The 19,530-nt window shown below is 36.0% G+C and overlaps 1 pseudogene; it reads right to left on the reverse strand.

Moving 5' to 3' along the window:
* Window positions 1-10,143: 10,143 nt before the first annotated feature.
* Window positions 10,144-10,605, reverse strand: LOC101720901 (multiple coagulation factor deficiency protein 2 homolog pseudogene; annotated as a pseudogene).
* Between the last annotated feature and the right edge of the window lie 8,925 nt (window positions 10,606-19,530).

Raw genomic sequence — 19,530 nt, forward strand, 5'->3', positions numbered from 1 at the left:
GGGACTATGTTTACACACACACACATTTCCCAGGGGTCCACAGTTATACATACAGAGTTGGTCACTTCAGTATTTCAAAAGATTTGATTTCATATCATTCACCTACATTCAAAATCTAATTATCTAGAAGAGGATTAAGAGGACAGGAATTTTTGATATTATATGGTACTTCTTTGTAACTTTACTTCTTTCATGTCTCTTGTGACAATAGAACTAGAGAAGTTTAATATATTGTTTAAATATTAATAAACATTTTAAAAGAGAAATTCAAGAACATTTTATAATCTTATGAGATTTTATAATTTGTAATATTTCCATTTCTAATATAAAATGTCTCCTAAGTGCCCATATATTGTTCTCTCTTTGTTAGAATGTTATGCTAATGAATATAATTAATCTCCTTTCCATCTAAGATAATTTATTTTTAAATAATCAAAATATTTTTGGCATACCCTACAGAAGTCCCAAGTCACACAGAACATGCCGAATCAGCCCGCACCCCAGCAACAATCCACTGGACCCACCCCCCGCTCCTTTGTACAGCCACCTGGTTCCACACTAAAAAGACACACAGGACACCAGACCACCAGACCATGGTACTGAGTCCTGCTGCTCCCAGCCCAGAGGTAAGGGCTTCTGAGCCACTGTCCCACTGCTCCTGGTCCAGAGGAAGAGGGGCTTCATGGTCACCATCCCTCCTGCTGCTCCCAGCCCAGAGGAAAGGGCTTTTGGGTCACCTTCTGTCCTGCTGTTCCTGGTCCAGAGGAAGGGGCTTCCCAGCCACCATCCCTCCCGCTGCTCCCAGCACACAGGAAAGGGCTTTTGGGCCACCATCCCTACCAATGCTCCCAGCCCCTGTCCCATCTCTCCCAGCTCAGAGGAGGTAATCCCTGCAGGTACTAAAAACTCCCCCCAGGTGAAATGAGAAAACAAACAAATAAGTCTCAAAACCAGACTTCCAGATCACCTACAGCAACCCCAAAGGGAAATGAGATGGAACACTCTGATACTCAAACACCTGGACCCACTGAACTGGTAACAAAAGGAGATCTGAAAAAAATGAAATGAGAAATAATTTCTCAGATAACAGGAGAAATTGTGCCCCTAGTGCAAGACTTGATTCATAAATCTAGAGAGGAACTGAGGACCATGATGGAATCCCAACATAGGAAACAAATGGAATCCATAAAACAGATGCAAATAGATTTCCAGGACATGAAAAACTCCATTGAAAGTCTACACAGCAGAATGAGCCAATGTGAGGACAGAATTTCAGATATAGAAGATAGGATTGCAATTAGTGACCAGGAAAAGAAACATTGCTTCAAAATTATAAGGGAACCTGAGAAATCAATCCAGCAGCTGCTAGATGATGCAAAGAAGAAAAACATAAGACTGATCAGAGTCAATGAAGAAACAGAAGATAGCGCAGATGACATAAAAAATCTCTTCACAGAAATAATGGCAGAAAACTTCCCAAGCAGGGGAAAAGAGCTTGACATACAGATAAGTGAGGCCTATAGGACTCCAAATAGCCTTGATCAAAAACATTCTACACATAGGCATATAATTGTTAAGATTCCAGAAACTCAACAGAAGAAAAAAGTTCTACAAGCAGTTAGAGAAAAGAAACAAATCACATACAAAGGAAAGCCCATCAGAATCACAGCAGACTTCTCAACACAAACCAACAAAGAAAGAAGAGCTTCGAGTGACATATTCCAAGCCCTAGAAGAAAACAGCCTCCATCCCAGATTGATGTACCCTGAAAAACTATCTTTCCAAATTGATGGAGAAATAAGATACTTTCATGACAAAGAGCACCTTAGGAACTTCCTGAATACCAAACCAGCACTCCAAAGAATTTTACACAATAGCCTAAGAACAGACATTGATGATCACAACCCCAGGAAGCAAAGCAGAATGAACCCATCTGGCATGACAAGAAATTAAATTTAAAGGGGGAGAACCCAACAAAAAGAAAAAGTCATGGCAATGACAAGTCAATACGTTTCAGTTATAACCATCAACATTAATGGTCTCAACTCACCAATCAAAAGAAATAGACTGGCAGAATGGGTCAAGAAACAAAATCCAACAATATGCTGCATACAAGAAACACACTTAATTCAAAAGGAAACTCATAGACTGAAAGTTAAAGAGTGGAAAACAATACTCCATGTGACAGGAACCTGAAAAAAAGCAGGAGTAGCTAGCCTCTTCTCAGATCAAGTGGATTTCAAAACCAACACTGGCTAAGAGAGACAAAAAAGAACACTACATCCTTGTAAAGGGAACAATCCAAGAGGAAGAGATGACAACCATAAATATCTATGCACCAAACACTAGTGCACCCAACTATATAAAACAAATACTAATGGACATGAAAAGTCATATATGCACTAATACAATTGTAGTGGGGGACCTCAACACCCCACTGTCACAAATAGATAGATCAACTAGACAAAAAAATAAGTAATGAAATACTAGAACTCAATCGAACTCTTGAACAAATGAACTTAACAGATGTTTACAGAGTCTTCCACCCCACAAAATCAGAATACACATTCTTCTCAGCTGCACATGGGTCATTCTCCAAAATAGACCACATACTCACACATAGAACATGTTTAAGTAAGTGCAAAGGAATTGAAGTTATTCCCTGTATATTATCAGACCATAGTGCGATAAAATTGGAGATCCATAGCAAAAGAAACTCAAAAAATTTCATAAACAAGTGGAAATTGTACAACACACTTCTGAATAACCAATGGGTCACAGAGGAAATTAAAGAAGAAATCAGACAGTTCCTTCAATTAAATGACAATGACAATACAACATATCGGAATCTATGGGACACAATGAAAGCAGTCTTATGAGGGAAATTCGTAGCAGTGAATCCGCGTATTAGGAAAACAGAATGAACCCAATTAAACAACCTGATGCTGAACCTCAAGCTTCTAGAAAAAGAAGAGCAAGACAAGCTCAGAGCTCATACAAGGGAGGAAATTATAAAGATCAGAGGAGAAATCAATGCAATGGAGACTAAGAGAACGATACAAAAAATCAATGAAACCAAGAGTTGGTTCTTCGAAAGAATCAACAAAATTGACAAACCCTTAGCCAACCTTGTCAGAAAAAGGAAAGAAAAGGCCCAAATCCATGCAATTAGGAATGAAAAGGGTGAAATGACAACAGACTCAGCAGAAATCCAGAAGATCATCAATACCTACTTCCAGAACCTATACGCCAATAAGATGGACAGGACAGAAGAAATGGACAGATTCCTAGATATATGTGAATTACCAAAGTTGAAGGAAGAAGACCTAAAAATTCTGAAGAACCCAATATTAACCAATGAAATTGAAAATGTAATTAAAAACTTATCAATGAAGAAAAGCCCGGGCCCTGATGGCTTCACTGCTGAATTCTACAAGACATTTAGAGAGGAACTGCTTCCAGTACTGTTTAAACTTTTCAATGAGACTGAAAGGGAAGCAATATTCCAAAATTTATTTCTGGAAGCAAGCATCACCTTGATCCCCAAAGCAGAGAAAGACCCAACCAAAAAGGAGAACTATAGGCCAATCTCACTAATGAACACAGAAGCAAAAATCCTTAATAAGATACTGGCAAACAGAATGCAGAAGATCATCAAGAAGATCATACACCCTGATCAAGTGGGATTCATGCCAGGGATGCAGGGATGATTCAATAAACACAAATCAATGAATATAATACACTATATCAATAGAGCCAAGGACAAAAACCATATGATTATCTCCATAGATGCAGAAAAAGCATTTGACAAAATCCAACATGCATTTATGATAAAAACCCTACAAAAAAATGGAACAGATGGTCTCTACCTCTAACTAATAGAAGCCATCTATGAAAAACCAACAGCCAATATCATACTAAATGGTCAAAAACTGAAATCCTTCACACTGAAATCAGAAACAAGACAAGGATGTCCACTATCACCACTCTTGTTCAATATAGTTCTGGAAACATTAGCCATGGCAATTAGACAAGAGAAAGAAATAAAAGGAATAAAGATAGGAAGTGAAGAAGTCAAATTGTCATTATTTGCAGATGACATGATACCCTATATAGAAGACCCCAAGAACTCCACCAAAAGTCTTCTAGACTTAATAAACAATTTCAGTCAAGTAGCTGGTTACAACGTCAACACAAAAATCAATAGCTTCCCTCTACACCAATGACAGACTCACTGAGAGAGAAATAGGGCAAATAATTCCTTTCACAATAGCATCCAAAAACCTGAAATACCTAGGAATCAATCTAATGAAAGAAATCAAAGACTTTTTCTCTGAAAGCTATGGCATTCTGAAAAGAGAGATTGAAGATGATATCAGAAAATGGACAGACATCCCCTGCTCCTGGGTAGGAAGGATTAATATAGTGAAAATGGCCATACTTCCAAAACTGCTATATAGATTTAATGAAATTCCAATTGAGATCCCAGCAGCATACTTCCTGATCCTTGAGAAAACAATCCAAAAATTCATTTGGAGCAAGAAGACAGAATAGCAAAAGCAGTTCTAGGTAACAGAGACATGGCAGGGGGTATCACAATCCCCAACCTGCAACTCTACTACAAAGCTACTGTGATAAAAACAGCATGGTACTGCAAAGAAACAGACCTGAGGAGCAGTGGAACAGATTCGAAGATGCAGAAACAACGCCAGACACACTCAGCCATCTCATCTTCGATAAAGGAGCCAAACACCCTCACTGGAGGAAAGATAGCCTCTTTAATAAATGGTGCTGGAATAATTGGGCTTCAACTTGCCAAAGATTAAAACTAGACCTATATCTCTCACCATGCACTAAACTGAAATCAAAATGGATTAAAGATCTAAATATTAAAATAGAAACTCTGAACCAGTTGGAACAGAGCTTAGGCAGAACCCTTGAAGACATCGGTGTAGGAAAAGATTTTATGAACAAAACCTCAGTTGCCCATGAACTAGCACAAACAATCAACAAGTTGGATCCCTTCTTATTAAAAGGCTTCTGCACAGCAAGAGAAACCACCAACAGTGTGAAGAGACAACCCACAATGTGGGAAAAAATCTTCACCTGCTCTTCCTCAGACAAAGGTCTACTATCTCGAATCTATAAAGAACTTAAAAAGATCAGACCTCCCAAATTTAAAGACCCAATCCAAAAATGGGCATCTGAAATGAACAGACATTTCTCAGACAAAGAAGTAGAAATAGCAAATAAATACATGAAAAAATGTTCAACATCACTGGTCATTCGAGAGATGCAAATGGAAACAACACTGAGATACCACTTCACTCCAGAAAGAATGGCTGTATCATGAAATCAACCAATAACAAATGCTGGCAGGGCTGTGGGGAAAGAGGAACCCTGCTCCACTGCTGGTGGGAGTGTAGACTGGTGCAACCACTGTGGATATCAGTATGGAGATATCTCAAAGAACTAGGACTGGAAGTCCCATTTGACCTTGCTATTCCACTGCTGGGGATCTTCCCCAAAGAATTAAAAGAATCATACCACAGTGATATATGTGCACCCATGTTCATAGCAGCACAGTTTGTAATAGCTAAAACTTGGAAACAGCCCAAATGCCCATCAACTGGAGACTGGACAAAGAAAATGTGGGGTTTTTTTGTAAAATGGAGTACTGCTCAGCCATAAAAAATGACAAATTAGAGACATTTATAGCTAAATGGATGCACGTTAAGGTGATACTCTTAAGTGAAATAAATAGGACACACATGTATAAATACCAAATAGTTTCTCTGGTGTGAGAAACTGAAAGTGTAAATAAGGACTAAATGTATAATAGGTCATGTGAAATAGGAAGAAAAGGGGCAAAGGGGAAGGAAATGGGAGGCCTAGGGGAAAGGATAGAAGGGAGTGGGATTAATATGAGAAAATGGAAAAATAGGAACAAAATCTTTGTAAATAGGGAGGAATAGAGGGGTTGAAGGGAGGGCTGGGCAAGGGTGAAAAATAGAACCAAGAGCGACTATGTAAAGGTGCAAATTTCCAATGATGAATGTCATTATAATGTATGCCTAAAATGTACCAATGATTAGAATGAATAATCGATAATGTAAAATAGGAAGAAAAGGTCCAAAGGGGTAGGGGTAGTGGGAGGCACAGGGGAAAGGAAGGGAAAGGAAAAATGCTGAGAAATGGAAAAAATGGAAATAAAGTCTTTGTAAATAGGGAAGGGTGGAGGGCATGAAGGGAGGGCTAGGAATGGGGAAAAGATAAGAACCAAGATGCATTATGTGAAGGTACAATTCCCAATGAGAAATGTAATTGTGTTGTATACCTACAATGTACCAATAAAAGAATTTAATAAAAAAAAAAAGAGGGGAAGGAACTCAAGTTACCTGAACAAGAGCAGATTACATAATGAGATTTTTAGATTTTTAAATTTATGGAGTTGAGCCATGTGTCATGGATAAAACTGATTTTCAGTGTACCTTCTAATTCCCAGTAAGTTGAAGCCTTGTGAGAAAGATTCAGTGTAATCTGGGAAGTGAAGAAACTCAGTGTCTTTATAAATACAAGTCTGTTTAATTTTGACCACCTGGTGTTAATTATATTTTATGTTTTATTTTTATATTATCTAAGCTTCAAGAACTTTACTATGTGTCCTAAAAAGTTATTTGTGTTGTAGAAATTGTAACAGAACACTGGAGACTGTGAACTTCAAACAAGTGAGAAAGAAGACCTCAGTGTTGAACCTAGAAACAACCTCTAAAAGCTTTTTCCCTGTGTTGAGTGACAGTCCATCCAACATTTGCTAGAGTATAATGATAATAAAATCAAGGAAATGAGCTAAAAAATAAAAATAATAATAATAATAATTTTGACTTTCTTTTATAGGGTTTAAAAATAATTTCCTTTGTCTTCTTTATTTATTTTAAGGAAACATTGAAAACAGCAATAATTACATTGGTAAGTGTTTCTGTCATATCTAAAATATCATGATTGCTTTTATTATCAGCAATAAAATAATACCTCTTGGTGATAACCAGTCACATTATCCTAGGAAAAGACTCACAAAACTTCAAAATTGTATAGTATATAAGAAAGACACCAAAGACAATTTAACTCAAAATATTTACACAGTCATTAGCAGGCATATTCAAAGAATAATTTTAATGTACTCAAAATTGCAACCAATCTGCACTATTTTATTACATGTTGTAGGTCATTGTTGTTTTTATAGTCATAATTAATTCTCATTGCATAGAATAAATGTGCAGGAAAGTTATATGAACCCTTTTTCATAACTTGCATCATGTTATTTTTAAGTATGCTCATTCAAGAGATATGTAATAAATGCCACAGAAGACAAATATTTGAAGTAGAGAATTTTCACAGCTGAAAAAAAGAGAAACTTATGAGTATTTGAACATTAGTATTTTAAAATGTATTGATATTTTAGGTTGGAAAGTCTGAGGCTAATTATTTTCCCCTATCAGGATTTTATGATAAAAAGAGAAATAGTTACTTATTAATTTTTCTGTTTTATAAGTATTACATTTATACTCTCAAATAACATTAATGAAGGAATCACCTTAAAAGATTTACTCTAGAGAACTGAATCAAAGAACTGATGTTCAGCCTAAATGGTTGATTTAACTTGGTTTCATCTACACTTAGTGGATGTGGTTAGAGAAGCCTTGTCCAACCTCAAGCATCAGACAAGGGCATGTGACCCTGGTTTAAACTCATCACAGCCACCATGTACAGAAATTAAATCAAGAATAAGTTTGTAAACTGATTAAGTCCAAGAAGAGTCAAATTAAGGATTTTTTAAATAGTAATTTTTTCCTGTACCTAGTATAAAATGATTGATATATACAACTTACAGGAGAAGAGGTTGATTTGGGCTTTCAGTCTCAGAGAGTCAAGTCCATGATCAGATGGCTTCAAGACAGAAACCTCATGGTAGAGGCCATGACAAAGAAAACCATTCACCTCAAGGCACCCAGAAGTGAAGAACAAGTAAAAACGCCAGAGGATAATGTACACCCTCTGTATTAGTCAACTTTTCATTGCAGGGACCAAATACCTAACACGTACAACTTAAAGGAGGAAGGTTTTATTTTAGGTCATGGTTTCAGAGGTTTCAGTGCATCATGGCCAGCTAAATCCCTGGCCCCAAGAGCTCTCTTCTTAAATGAAATGTTTGCTGGGGATTTAGCTCAGTGGTTCCGCTGCCTGCCTTGAAATCACAAGGTCTCAAATTTGATCCCCGGTACCAAAAAAATACAAAGATAAGATTTTAGGTCCGGGGATTTAGCTCAGTGGTTTCCCCACCTGCTGCGCAAGCACAAGGGCCCAAGTTCAATCCCTGGTACCAAAAAAAAAAAAAAAAAAAAAAAGAATTGGCATAAAACCCTCAGGGGCCCACGGCTTTTAGGGCCCGGGATTTAGCATTTATCTCAGTGGTTTCACCGCCTGCTGCGCAAGCGCAAGGACCCGAGTTAGATCCCTGGTACCAAAATAAATAAATAAATGAAATGTTTACACTCTAATACCTGTCAGCATACAAAGGGTGAGGGTCTTGTTGGTTCTTAAAATATCCTCAAGACATCTTTCTTCTTGACCCTATTCAAAATACTTAGTTTCTTTTTTAAAAGCAATAATATCTTCAGTAACCATATATAGTTTGGCCCCAACTTTATTTTATTTATTTTTTTACAAATAACATATGTTTTCTTATAAGAATACTTTAATAAAGAAAATAAGTCTCTATACATCTTGCAGCAAATTTTATGCAGTTTCTTTTTCCCATTCAACTATCATTTTGGCTTTTCCATTACAGCGTGTCTATCATATCCAATAAACCAAATTCCTACCTGCAGCTTCTTCTCACTTTCAAATACTACTGAGATTCACACTGTTAAAGAGATTGGAGGCTTCTCTTTCTACTCTCTCCTGAAAGAATTCACATATTCAGGCTAGAAGAGGTAATTTAAACAATATTCCTTCAAGGGAGAATTTGGATCAGGGCTGGGGTGCTGCACAGTGGTGTAGCACTTGCCTAGCGTGTGCATGACCCCTGGTTGCATCCCCAGCACCACAAAGGGAAAGCAAAGAACTTGGATTAGTTTAATCACCACGTTTGGTGGAAGATCTTTCCCCTTCCCACCTACACTAGAGCAAGCTAACAATTTGGACCTCCCTTACCAAGTCTTCACATTCCCAAACCACAAAAAGAAGACCCTGGAAATAAGAATGAAATAAAAATATTAAGAAAACTAAAAACATGTGCTACTGATGAGAGAACACTTTTAATTTCAAAATCTCTCCCAGGTTGAAGATCACAGAAAAGGGCCGGGGAATTAGCTCAGTGGCTCCGCTGCCTGCCTTGCAAGCTCACGGACCCAAGTTCAATCCCCGGTACCAAAAAAAAAAAAAAGATCACAGAAAAGAAGTAGAGTATGAGGGTGTGGCAGTAGTTATAAAAAATACTGAAAGTATGAATGAGGTTAATGACTTAGGCCAGTGGTGTATCATTTCCAAAATGCCAGAGAATACAGAATCTTAGACCTTGTAGTCAGCTAAACCCAGTACTTGACATTCTTGTGCTGTGGCTTTGACACAGCCTAATAAATAGCCACTCGCCCCAGCAGGCACTCACCTAAGCCATGGGAATTTTGCAAACACAGGCCACGCTCACTGGAAGAGGCAGGACAGACAGGAGATATGTCTGGCACTCACTCCAGCCCTTCCTTCCCTGTTACTGAAAAGCGTGACCCCTTGGCAAAGCTTTCTGTCTTACTTTCCAGGTAGCATGAATCAAAGTCAAGAAATGAGCAGAGTTCTAAAGTTAGGTTCCTGAGTGCTTGGCTCCAATTCATCAACATCCTTAAAAGGGCTGTTTCATTAAGCCCTTGTCCCATGAGAGACACAACAGCACTTAAGGACTACAGGATGCCCTGTTTCTCTTCTATTTCTCTTGATTTTTTTCTTTCTCACCCCAGTGTAACAAATTGCTACCAATTTTTACCAAAATGGTGCAGCAGTAGTTGCAAATGAGTTATTTCGTGTTACCAAAAACATTCCATCACATTATCACAGGTCATGTTTGCATATAACTAGATAGCCAAGTAAGCTCTACTGTAGTGATTTTGCAAATTCAACATAGTCCATGTGTCCATCATTGTTCTTGTCATCATCTCTCAAAACTCCATCTATTATGCTAATCAGCTCATCTTCACTCATTAGTGGTGCCTGCTCACTTCCATCCTCCTTATGCACGTGAGTGATGGCTGTGGAGAGCTCTAAGCCGTCAAGCAAGTTATTGCCATCATAGTCGTGCATTTTGAAATAATGGAGCTGCAGTTCTTGTGGGGACATCGTCACCTCTGGTTTGTTAATGACACCTTCAAGATGCTCCATGATATGCTCTGGGTTGTGCACCATGTGCTTATCCAGGCCCACACCGCCGGGAGGGACAGCATTGGCCCCAGCATCATGGGCTCTGGCACTGGAAGCACAAAATGCCCACAGCAGGTGGTACAGAAAGGGGGTTCTGAGCAGCCACAGGGATCTCATGGTCACTGGTACCCTCACTGTCCCTGCCGCGGATTTGAGGCCCTCCCAGGTGAGCTTCTGGCACCAACTTTATATATGGTTCTTTTGGGGCAAAAATATAAGTTTGTCACGTTTCTGCTCTGCTGCTTGGTCCCATTTCTCAATATAAATCCTTCTGAAAGGAACAAAGAGAATTCATGTCACAGCCTGAATATTAAGCTGCCTTGAAATTTCCTCTCCTAGATCAATTACTTTACTGCCCTTAATTTCATCTTCTGCAAAATCTCAGAATATAGGCAAAAATATAGACACCTTTTGCCAGGATGTAACACACAGGACCTTTACTCCGATTCCCAATGGAATACTCTTTCCCATCTGAAACCTCATGTGCCTGGCTTTGATTGTCTGCATTCCTATCAGCATTCTGGGTTTCTGAGCTCCAAGTAGAATTTCCCATCAGGCTCTGCTTACAACATTCTAGGATTTCTCTAGCCTATGTCTCCAAATCTTTCCAAATTCCTTCCATAAACCAGTGCCAAAGGCTTCTGTTCAGGTAGTCAAAGCAACAACTCCACTCTGTACCAATTTTCTGTATTAGTCTACTTTTGGTTGCTGGGACCAAATACCTAACATATATAACTTTAAAGGTGTGGGGGGGTTGTTGTTATTTTTTGGTACTGGGGATCAAACTCGGGTCCTTGCGCTTGCGGGGCAGGCAGTGGCACCACTGAGCTAAATCCCCGGCACAAGTTTGTTTTTGTTTGTTTTTTTTTTAAGTTTTTTTTTTTTAATTCATTGTTTTAGGAACTCAGTCCATTGTTGGCTGATTCCAATTCATGATGGAAAGGTGTAACAAATCTGGGGAGCAAAGCAGAACAGCCCCAGAGAGAAAGGGATAAGGGTCTAAATACGGACTCTAAGTTCATGCCTCCATGACCCACTCAGAAAAACCCAGAAGTATGCTAGTCTAATCCCCTGGACGGCTCCCAAACCAGTTATGCTACTGTGTCACCTTAACCTCACAATCTGCAAAGGTCATGACCCACCTCCTTTACCTAGGACAGTATATTCAGCTGTAAATCCATGAATGGATTAATTCACCAAAGAGTACAACACACTCCCACCATAATTAAATCCCATCTTGAAAAGCCCCACCTCTGAACACAAGACTGTGGGAGAACATTTTAGATCTAACCCTTAACAAGCACTATTGGGAATGAAATGTGCTTTTTTTCTAATATAATGCTAGCAGTTGCAAGCATAATGCTCTCAGGACCATGATACTGAGCCTGAGAATGAACTCATCATGGAAATAGCAAGGTCTAGAAGGAGAATAGAATAGCGTGTAGACCTTGCTAAGTTTGTATCCAGCCATCCCTGAAATCAGAACTTCCAGGTGTGTGGTATATTCCCTTTAACCATTTTTAATTAAGCTGATTTGAGTTGAATTTCACTATTTATAATTTTAATAGTTCTGACTGATACATAAACTAATTTTCATTAATGCCTCTAAAAATATATTAAATGATTAAGAGAACCACTTTTACATTACATGTAAAACAGTACATGCTTTAGAAGAATTCTGCAATTTTCTTACAACCTAAACTAAATTATGGCTCCCTTTCAAAGTCACTTCATTCTATCCTGAGGTATAAATCCTGAGGTACAAATTGTATATAAAATAGGGCAGCATTTTTTTACTACTGCACAATAAACCATCTTTGATGCCATGTGTACAAATATATGAGTACAATGAAGAAGAAATGAAGGATAATTTTTGTCATGACATGAAATCAGTTTTAGAAGGCAACAGCTGATTTGGTGAATTCAAAGTTAATTAATACATTTCTATTAATAATTTTCATTTAAAATATTTTAAAACACCATAATTTCAGTAATGAGAGATGCAAAAGGATTTTTTTTAAACTCTGAGCAGGCAGTGGCACTTTTTATAAAGAAGAAGGACATTAAAAAATGAGGAGTAAATATGTGATGACTATTGCTCAACAAATAATTGCGAAACACAAGTAAATTAAATGTTAGAGCTTGTATCTCTAACTTTTAATATTTTCTTAAAGAAAACACTGGTGAATTATCAACAACATCTACACACTCTGATATTTTCACCCAGATAAATAGTGAAACTCATAGCCACCTAGCAGTAATCTAAAGTGGTAGAGCTAGTTTTAACATTTACATTTGATTGATAAGAAAATGTTGAAATACTCACAAGTACACTTATTATGTAGAAGAAATGACAGCACACAGTGGCTGTCTCCAAATGTTGACATAGGACACAGAGGTAAGTAAGGCAAATGCTTTCAAAATGCTAAGTTGTACATCCAAAGAAAATCAAGTCATTTCTTGTGTTTTTATACATCCTGATCTACATTTATGTACCTAAAATATATTTTATAAGTAGCAAACAAAATATGCTATCAGAAAGAAATTGAGATTAATTTGAATTTTGATAGTCACATTATCAGACAATAAGTCTCAGGGCGTGGATTACTTATTCATTAACATTTGGTTCTGGTATCTACAGTTTTACAGTCAGTAATTTCTGTAATATATTTATCTGCGAATTTAGTCGTTTACTTGGTGGATGTGAGAGAACTTCAAAGGATGATTATAAAGGGATTCACATATACTTTTTCAATGTGCCAGAAGATTTTTCAATACACTTCAACAATCAGAAGATTAATTCATTTATTACACTATAAAAATGTATCAAACAGTAAAGATGAGTATAAATGTTTAAAGTTCTAATTTTAGGTGCAAGTCACGTACTTAATATAATCCAAAGAGTCACAGTAAAGGGTGAAATGGTTAGAAATGCCCAAAATGTACTTCCATTTCACCTACATCTTAATTTTTTTCACTTCGTGCATTTGAGGCCATAAGAGATGGGGTTTAAAGGCTAAGTGTGGAGAGTTGTGATGGCGTGGAACTCCTTGCTGATTTCCTTAGGTGTTTTTTCTTTATAATATGGGAGTTTCAAAAGATACATAATTTTTTCTTTTGCTCGAAGTAAAAAAATATTAATTTACTATCTCATATTCAGTAGACTTTTTAAACCTCTGATTTCATGAACTCTTAAGCTAGTATTTATTAAGTAATACGTAAGAAAGAAATGCATGTGTTACAGAAGAGCTAGTTCAATTGTTCAAAATATAAAGTTGATTAGAAGGAATGGTTTAGTAGTTGAATTATTTTTTACTAAAATATGAGTATAAAATAGTCACCAAAAAATAAAATGAAATAATCACCGTTTAAGTAGTAACATCACATTTTTAATCACTCTAAAAATAAACTTTATATTTTTGTTATTGATAAAATTTACACACTCATTTTTTTATCAGTAATGTTTGCATTCCTTGGGTGGAGTTGGTACACTTACGTAACATATCTTCTTTCCTTTTTTCATCCCCTTCATCTTTCCTCCCGCCTTTCTCCATTCCCCTTCCCCTTTCAGAAAGATCTATCTCCCTACTTCTTATTATCTTTTATCTTGCTCATCATTTATATTTTGTATATCTCCTATAAGAGAAACCATCCTATATTTAAGTCTGACACACTCATTTCTGTGTTACTATTTCTCTTGGATCGACTATTGTATTTTTCTTAACTAAGGACATTATAAACCTGGGATCATATCCAGTACTTTTTCTGTATTTAAATATAGAACAGTATCGCTATAGTTTATATGAATGGCTTCCACTCAGCTTAATTATGTTCAAGCTGCAAATAAATGCATATGCTGTGTCCATGGATTTGCAAATACAAAGCAAGGGCTCCCTCTGCATAACCATCTGTGCACTGCTTTTGTCGTTTAGATTTAATAATATACATAATAAAGCCAAATCCCCCTTAAAATCAGAATTAGATAATTGGAACATGAGGTTAACTACATGTGACACAATGATATTATTCTCTAACTGCTCAACAAATTTGAAATAATGGTAGTGATGGCTGTAATAAATATGTTTTTAAGAAAAGAATCCAATGTCAGCCCACAATGACAAAGTTATATGAAATATTAAATACTGCCTTTCCAAATAAAAAATTATAGCAACATTACTGAACTCGCGTATAATTTCCAGACTGCTGGTCTACCCCACAGATTTTAGACCCACAGGATCCCCACAATCTCTTTCTGTGGAGGCACACACATGTAATTCTTAGTCTCATCGAGCTGCCATCATATATACCAAGTGGCTTAAATAACAAAAAATTATTTTTTCATAATTCTAGAGGGTGGAAAGTCCAAGATCACTATTCTAGCAGAGCTCAGTTCTTGGTGAGGGCTCTATTCCTGGCTTGCAGATGATACTTTCTCACTGTGTCTTCACATGGAGGTGAGAGAGAGTGTGAGCTCTCTCATGTTTCTTCTTTTAAGGGGACCACCCCATGTTTATAATTGAGCCTAAACTTAATTAACACCCCCAAACCCAATGTACAAAATAGCATCACATGGGGAGTCAAGTCTTCAACATATAAATTAGTTGCAGCTGTATTCAGTCAATAGCTACTTTTTCTCAATAGATAAATAAGTAGATACCCTATTTTCTGTTTCTCTAGAGAACTCTAATTCATGTCTCTTGTACTTGATCATCTCTGCAATGTAATCTCCCAAATGGTATACTCTGACCAAATCAGTCATCCCTTTCTTACTGCTGTCTCAGCTGATTTCACTCACTTTCTTACTTCACTCACTTTCTTACTGCTGCCTCAGCTGATTTCCATATTCAATGTGACTTCTAATCCCTTGGTCCCTTTACTTCTTCCAAATCTATCAACTGTCTTTCAGCTTCAGCTGCATACTTAAAGCTGTCACTATAATTTCCTAAAAAGTTATTTCAGATTTTCACCACATTCTTCAAATCACTAAAGATATCAATGGCTTTATTTTTGTCCAAGTACAAATACTCTTTTGTTCTTACTTTGTTAAGATCTTTGTGCTTTTTTACCTTACTAGTTACCCTTTGTATTTACAATATATGAAAAATATGCAAAATTATGTTTGTGGCACATGTCCTAAAGAATATATAAAGATCACTGTGATTACAAGATCTACATTATAAGAATGTCATGGATCTCCCCACCTTATTTTACTTGGCACTCTTATGCCTACCACAGTTTCTGGTCACTAGTAGATGCTTAATAAAATCTTACTGAATGGATATGCACTTTTGTGAAGAAAAATTTTATATAGGTTGATAATGATAGTTAAATAATAGAGTAAGAGAAAGGAGTTACTATCATTAAAGTAGAAAGTGGAGGATATTCTGAGAGCAAGTTGTATAGTTAATGATAGTTCTTCCTCCTCCTATTTTCAAAATGTGGCCGTGGAGTACATTCAGCCATTTGGAATGATGAAGTAGAAATGTCATGTACTCCATTGTATCCCACAAATTAAGCAAAGTATCTATGAACTTTCCTGTAGAACGAATCTTGTAGTAATCTCATACACTTTAAAACACATTCTCAGCAAAAATGGTGCCACAACCTGGTTTATTTGATTGAAAGCATACTTGACAGGGAATAGCAGACCACAGTTATAGTTCTGTTTCTGAGTAATTTGCTATGTTTTCTAAGAGAAATTAGTTAACTTCTTAGAATTCAGTTTCATTACTGTGAACTGATGTGATTTGATTATTTCTAAGATCCCTTTGAGCACTTTCCATTCTTGTCTGATAAGATTTAAATTTTTAAAGCCCTCACTTCTTACTCATTCTTTAAAAGCATAAAATTGCTATGCAGCACTTTTCCATGCCAAAAAAAATCTTTGTCAGCATTTCAAGATGCTTAGACATAAACTTTTATACATCCTAGTTCAAGAAATACTGTTTTTTAGTTATATAACCTTTTAAGTCTTCATAATGATTATGCCATATTATTCATCATTTTAGTTTGTCTACTAATGAATAACATAAACTAAGTATTTACAGCTGAAACATATTGTGCCTAGATTTTTTTCTCTTAAATTGAAAGCTGTAGTATGTTATGCCAGTTTATTGTATCAAAGTACAAAAAATAAAAATTTTTTCTAGCAGTACTTATTAAAGAAAAAATAGATCAATTTATTATTACAAATCAAAGGAATGTAATTATACGTACAGAAATGACTTTTATAATGCAAATGAATGCTAGTAGGAACTTTATGGGAATAAAATTAAAGGTCTAAACACAAGTTATAATTTTATTATAACTGTTTAGCATTCCCAAAACCTTAAGTTTGATCCCTAGCATCCCCTCCAAAGCCAAAAATATATGTATTTGGCTTATATATTTTGTGCAGAAAATGTATAAGTGACAATTTTTTCTCTGTGCCATTTAAACGATGAATGAACACTGAAGATAATCAAAAATTTGACCCCAAACCTCTACCTAAAAAAGTAAATCTAGAAAGTTTTACAGAAAACTCTCCTCTAGCCTTCAAATGACAAAAGGTTTTTAAAGTTATACCATGCTTCAGGATGACAAAAAGGTTAAAAGAACCCACACAAATACTATTAGTCTAATACTGAATCAATAATCAAAATAATTAAGGATACTCAAGGACCATATAAAAAACAAGAAATATTTTAGATTCCTTTACAAACACAGATGGATAAATTATGAACAAAATATTAGTAAATTGAATTCCATACAGTATACTTGTAAAAACAAAAAATACAGTACATGAGGGCCAGGGATTTAGCTGCATGGCATTGCTCCTGTCTTGCAAGCACAAGGTCCTGAGTTCAATCCCCAGTACCAAAAAAAAAAAAAAAAAAAAAGCTAATACAATAAACAGTAAAATACAATACAATAAATAATAAAAATAACTAATAGGCTATATCCAAAAATTACAAGGATGTTTCAACATAAAAAAATTAAATTAATTGAATAAACCACATTAATAGGTCAAAGGAAAAACTTATTTACTTCAATAGACACCAAAAAAGTTTTCACCAGAATCAACACATATTCATGATAAAAGCAAACAAAAACTCAGCAAACTAGGAATAAAGAGTACTCTACCTGGGCCGGGGATGTATCTTAGTGAGGCTGAGCCTGCCTTGCAAGCACGAGGTCCTGAGCTCCATCCCCAGCACACACACACACCCCAAAAGAGTGCCCTACCTAAGATGATAAAAGCCATTGATTCAAAAATCCACAACAAACATCACACTTATGGGCAAAAAAATTGTTGTTGTTGTTTAGTTTTTTGGTACCAGGGATCGAACTGGGGACCTTGTGCTTTTGTGGCAAGGGCTAGAACCACTGAGCTAAATCCCCAGCCCTGGGCAAAATACTTAAAATTCCTATAGTATAGTAATAGAAACAAGGTAAGATCATGTTTGAAGGTGCACTAAATAGCTGATTTGGTCAAATACCAAAGTCAAAGAAAATCTTCATGCAGCTCTAATAAATAGGGACAAATCTAGTCATAACATGCTGAAAAATTTGAGTAAAGATCTGAATAGATGGAAATAGGTCATGTACATGGATGATAAGTCAATATTATAATTCCTTCCAAATTAATTCAAAATTTCACTTTAATTTCAAGTAAAATTCCAAAGAAATCTTTCATAAAATTTGACAATCTTACAATCTTATCCTAAAATAAGATTGTATGGGAAAGCAGTGAAACAAAAACAATATTAAAAATTAAGAAAGAACAGGGCTGGGGATTTAGCTCAGTGGTTCTGCCGCCTACCTCGCACGCGCCAGGACCTGAGTTCAATCCCCAGTATCAAAAAAGAAAATTTAAACAAAAACTAAAAAAGAACAAAGAAAATCACTTGATTAAAGGAATTTTTTTTTTTAATGTGAACAATGGTGCCACTTGAGTTGTTCATGTCCCTGTTGAGCTTGTCCTAATATATATCAAGACTTGTTATCAGGTCTAAATTAGCCCAATGAAACAGATCTGTGATTGTTAGAAAACACATGACAGAAAGGGCATGAAAAATAAGTAAAGAGTAAGTTTTCCAATAAATGTTACCATAAGAACATATTTGTTTTACTTATCTTATAAAATAAAATTAGAAATCTACCTTATAACCTCCTTACTCTAAGTACATTAAAGACCAAAATCTGTAAACTTTTTTTTTTTTTTTTGGTACTGGGGATCAAACTCAGGTCCTTGCGCTTGCAGGGCAGGTGGCAGAACAGCTGAGCTAAATCTCCGGCCCTTGTAAACCTTTTAAAAGGAAAGATAATAAATCTTTATGATCACCAGTTAAGGAGAGATATCTTACACATGACTCAGAAAACTCCAAACATAAAAGACAATATTGAAGATTTTTAATATGTGAAAATTTTAACTCTAATTAGAAACCAAACACAATTAAAAGTAAACCAGCCTGGGCGGGGGATTTAGCTCAGTGGCATCATGCCTGCCTTTCAAGCGCAAGGTCCTGAGTTTGATCCCGGGTACCATAAATAAATAAACCAGCCACTTATTGGACAAGTTATGTTCAATTCATTCAATTAACAAAGGAATTACAATAGTACAGATAACCCTTACTAATTAATAAAAAAAAGGCAAACAACAACAAAAAATGAGAAAAATATAGAAATAGACAATCCAGAAATGAAACTAAATGTTCAATAAGTTCATGAAATGATGCCTAACCTCATTTCTAAGAAAAGGGCATGAAAAAGAAAACAGTGAAGTACCTCACATTCATCATACTGACAAAAATTTTAAAATATTCTATAATACTTTTGATAAGATTGTGGAAAAATAGCAAACTTGTATACATTGTTAATGTATAAAGTTACATAAATACTCTAGCACTATGACAATATCCTGATAAAGTTGGACATATATGCTGTATTTGGGTGTCAGGTACACACTTTTCTAGCTAACCCCTACCACATATACACAAGCAGACATATCGCGGTAGCTTAACACATTCTTTTCATAATTTTAAACACAAGTCTAACTGCTCACCAAAAAAAGGACAATAAACT

Source organism: Heterocephalus glaber, unplaced genomic scaffold, assembly GCF_053883595.1.
Source record: "Heterocephalus glaber isolate CG9 unplaced genomic scaffold, H.glaber_assembly_v1.0 deba00001461, whole genome shotgun sequence".
In the NCBI taxonomy this organism is placed as follows: domain Eukaryota; kingdom Metazoa; phylum Chordata; class Mammalia; order Rodentia; family Bathyergidae; genus Heterocephalus; species Heterocephalus glaber.